At 36.8% G+C, this 4,775-nt stretch overlaps 1 pseudogene; it reads right to left on the bottom strand.

The window, feature by feature from the left end:
* Positions 1–581: 581 nt before the first annotated feature.
* Positions 582–2,319, bottom strand: LOC110144971 (lys-63-specific deubiquitinase BRCC36 pseudogene; annotated as a pseudogene).
* Positions 2,320–4,775: the final 2,456 nt, after the last annotated feature.

Below are 4,775 nucleotides of genomic sequence, written 5' to 3'. Positions count from 1 at the left end.
ATTGTTTATTTTTCACTCTTGACTTCATACAGTATATTCTATATTGGTCTAGATAAATGGTTTGTAAGTAATTTCTCCCAATAATTTCTTCCTCTTAAATTCTTTGCAGAGCAAAAGTTTTTAATTTTGATGACGTCCAATACATCAACTTTTTCCTTTTAGGACTATGCTTTTGGGGTAAAGGCCAAGAACTTGTCGCTTAGCCCAGGTTTTTTTTTTTTTCCCCAAGGTTTTTTTTTCCCTAAAAGTTTTTATAGTTTTACATCTTACATCTAAGTTCATGATATATTTTCAAGTAATTTTTGTATAAGTTATGTAGTTTAGGGTAAACTTCATTTTCTTTACAAACTGCACCAACTTCATCTGTTGAAAAGACTATCACCCTTCCTCCACTAAATTGTTTTTGTACCTCTATCAAAATCAGTTGGGCATATATACCATGCTGTCTTGATCCCTGTAGCTTCATAGTAAGTCTGCAGTTAGGCAATATGAGTCCTCCAAATGTCTCTTCTTCAAAACTGATTTAGCTTAATTAATTTTACACCTGGATATTTTCATCCTTCCCCATCTTGTCTCCTGCTTTATTCTAGGGAAGAAAGTTCTTGCATAAACTCTTTCTTTTCTTGTTGCAACTCCTGTAAATGCTTTTGGTTTCTCTCCAGTCTGTCCTCCAAACACTGTAGTAGAGGTCCGCTGACTGCTGACCTGCACAGATTCTTAGTAAACTACTGAGCCATTGTGGATCTTGGTTACTGAGTCCAGATGTGGAAGGATGTGGATCCTCCTATGTGCATCTTGCCCCTCTTGATACAGGATCTTGGGCACCTCAATTGCTGACTCAAGGCACCCTTTCCCAAATGGTTCCATGGGGTACAATATGAATTGGGATTTCAATTCTCTCATACTCTGAGCTCTTTTGGGCCTCTATGGATTGAAATCAAGTATAGAGTACCTGTCCAATCTTTGTATTTTTATCTTGTAGGAAACAGGAAAATACAAGCCCTACAAAGCCTTGCTCCATAATCTGGTATATGGCTTGTGTGTGAACTTCAACATGGGAAGGCCAAACAGTTATATGGGGGTTGCAATGAAACCAGCCCACAACTCTCAGGGTACCGCCAGTTAGTTCAGCCAACCTCTCTGCCTCAGTTAAAGCTGCAGACAGCTGCTCTGGAGAAATGTCCACTCGACCCTTCCTCTTACCAGAAAGCTGCAAGACAATGACAGAATGAATGTGAACAATTCTGACAGTGTCAACCTTTTCAACAACTGTGTGGATATCAGTTCTAGTATATGTAAACTTGGGGTCACTCCTTAAGTCATCATTCACCTCTCTTATGCACAGCCCCATCACCTCTTCTTTTTCTGTGCTCAGAGTGTGGTTGAGACATAGTAGGAAAGCATCTGGACTCCAGATGAACCATTTGCACAGTGTGCAACCGCCATCTTGGCTCCACCTTGCTCACATCTGCCTCCAGCCGCTCCAGCCTGGCCCACTGGCCGCTCAGGCACTAGATTCTGTGGGGGCTGGGCCTGGGGTGCCCAATATTTAAAGTTTCCAATAGAATGTCTACAACTATAAATCTTCGTGTAATTCAAATTTTAGATATATTTTAATAATCTCTCAAATTTAGATGTATTCTAATAATCCCATTCCTCATTCTTAAATATATTTGGTGAAAGTAAAAGTTGCTTGGTCCTGTCCAATTCTTTGTGACCCCATGGACTATATAGTCCATGGAATTCTCCAGGCCAGAATACTGGAATACAGAATACCTAGAACAGGTAGCTGTTCCCTTCTCCAGGGGATCTTCCCAACCCAGGGATTGAACCCAGGTCTCCGGTATTGCAGGTGGATTCTTTGCCAACTGAGCTAATATATCTGGTATTTTTTATAATTGGTCATTTACCTAAAGATTGCATAATAGTTTGTGTTGTGGAATATACATGAAGTATTTTTGATTCTATACTTGTTATTCATTCCTGAGTTTATTCCTTGATAGGCAAAAATTATGACTGCACATTATCAGCTCTTTAGTGTTTGTTGACAGCTATCTAGTGAGATAGATACTGTAATTATTGCCACTTTTCAGATTGGAAAACTGAAGAGCATAACTGGTAAGAAACTCACAAATGATGAAATTGGTAATCAAACCCAAAAAATTTTGTCTCTAGAGTCATCTCTTAGAGTCTGTTACTTTAATATAATTTTGATTCCTTCCCAGATGTACTGCTTGTTTTTCAGGTTTTACAGAAAATTTTATTATCTATACTTCTTGAAGAGCTACTTCTGCTTTGCCTTGGATGTGATACCACCATTATTGATCCTCTCTATGGGCTTCAACTTTATTACTGTAACAATTTTATGTTAATCTATAGCTAGATTTTTTGTACAGGGGAAACATTAATTGTTTTTCATACCCAGATTGTCACGAGGAAGACATGATGTCCTGTTCTGGCTCAGGAGTGGGATATAGAGATTTTCCAATCTTTTAAAATAGAGGGGCAGCCCATTCTGTACCTCAGCTTACTGAATTGTCACTGGAAGAAGAGTGAGGGAGAAATGCTTAAGTGCAGGAAGAAATAGTACTTTATTTTATGAAAGGCCAATAGCATAAAAAGTAAAATATTTTGACTTTTTAGAGAGTATAGACACAGTTGTTTTCAAAAAATCTCTTTTATCTTTGTGAAGTTTGGACTTGCAAAAGAATTTATGTACAATTAAATAGCGTTATTTGAAATGGGCCCAATCTGCCCATCAGAATCAAGGTTCTATTTCCCAGAGAAGATAAGCTTTGGGTATTTGATGAAATGATGACAGACACACAGCAACGTTTATTAAGATGCATCTGTGTGCAAGACAGGATGCTAGTGGAAGAAATCTGTCCTTTGTGAGATGACTCATAATAAAAGCAGAGCTGCTATTTTATCTAAAATCTTTATTTCTAAACATAATATTGTACTTTAGCAGCATCCCCTTCCTTTTGAATCCTCCTTAACCCAGGTTAGGGGGAGTTACAAAATACACTACTTATTTTCAAAGTCACACTTAGGTAGTGATAAGGAAACCATTTAGGCAACCAGTGAGGGGGAAAAACAATATAATCACAGGATATATCCAAATCCTTTATCTGATAAACAGTTTCATGCCAACGTTCTAGCATTCCTTCTGTGTCAAAAGGTCTGAAAGACTGGAAATTACCTTTCCTAGCTTGTCTACAAGTAGGGTTTCAGTTTGAGTTAGCTGATGAGAAAAACTTGCTTGAGATGGAAAGTAGAATAAAAAAAAAATATTAGCTAGTATTTTTGGTGACCACTTAAAGCAGGCACGCAGTACATGTATGTGATAAATGTAACATTTTACCTGGGACTGTTCAAGCCCGTCAAGGAATCATGTCCTCTGGTGCTTTTCAGAAGCTGCCATCCCCTGTAGTGCCTCCCTTAAGATTCTTGAACTTTCAAATTTCCTGAAATACAGATCCATCCTCTCTAGCCTTTGTTTTCCCTGTCCTAATTATAGTTTAAGATTCAGACTCTTACTTGAAGTACATAGGATGGCTCATAGGTCAATGAAAAATTTTAGTGAGGCTGAAGAAATTATAATTAACATAATGTCAAAAATTCATTGTTGAATTAAAAGCAAGTTAGCACATAAGGAAACATATTGATGTGAAGAACAATCAAGGGAAGCAAATGATCTTGGAGAGACACATGCAGAAGCTTCAGATAATGGAATTCCCTATCATAGCTTTTAAAATTATACTTAAAATGACAGTATGTAAAAAGAGGTAAAAGACATGATTGAGAATACTGGCCTAAGAATTGACACATCTAGCAAGTTCCTGGGTATTGCTGATGGTACTGGTCTGGGGATCATTTTTTTTTTTTTTTTAATAACTACTGCTTTAGAGGATACTGTCAGTGTATGGAACACACTTTTCTGTTATAGAGGATGCAGTCACAACTTGGATATCAGTTTAATTCAGCTCTGTGTGCACATTCTCCAATTTGTACTTCAATCCTAATAATTTATATTGTAGCCTCTTCAGATGACTTGATTTTGCCCAGATATGGAAAGGAGAATTAATCCTTGGTAATCTTTGTCCCCCTAGAGCAACCTGTATTCAGTGATAGACATATTTGTAAAAAAAAGAAAAAAGAAAAAGCACAGCCTTTTCTTTTAAGACAGCTTCTTCAGTGCAACTTACATGCCAGAGTTTCCTGTGTCATTATGTTGACATGTGGATTCCACTTGACATTATGTCCCTTGTTTTTTCTTTCCTGCTTTCATGATCTTCCATATTTCTCTTTGGCTAATTCTCTTAATGCATCAGGTATACAAGTATATGAAAACTCTAGAAATGGCATCATCTGTAAGACTCTTTCTATTACCTGTTTTCACCTCTTAGCTATTATTATTCTTATCTCTTGTTATATTTGATAAATTTTGATTGAATGCTAGACATTTTGGATGAAACAAAATCAATGTACTGTTTATTAAAGTGTCCATTCATTGTATGCAGCTATCAAAATTAAAATTTAAAATAATTAAGATGAAATAGAATTGAAATTGTGTTCCTAAGTCACAGTAGCCACCTTTCAAGTGTTCAGAAATCACATGTGGTTACTGGATATAATTTTGGACATTGCAGCTTCCATAATAACAGAAAGTTTTATTGCAAAGTTCCATTTTAGAGGCTTTGACTGATACTCTTTTCCTACAACGAGGGCTTATATATACTCTGATCACATTATTCCAGTTAGAGGCAGCAGTA

The sequence above is a fragment of the Odocoileus virginianus genome, chromosome 18 (assembly GCF_023699985.2).
Source record: "Odocoileus virginianus isolate 20LAN1187 ecotype Illinois chromosome 18, Ovbor_1.2, whole genome shotgun sequence".
Lineage (NCBI taxonomy): Eukaryota > Metazoa > Chordata > Mammalia > Artiodactyla > Cervidae > Odocoileus > Odocoileus virginianus.
The sequence above is the reverse complement of the archived record's forward strand: the minus strand, read 5'-3'. Positions and strand labels throughout refer to the sequence as shown.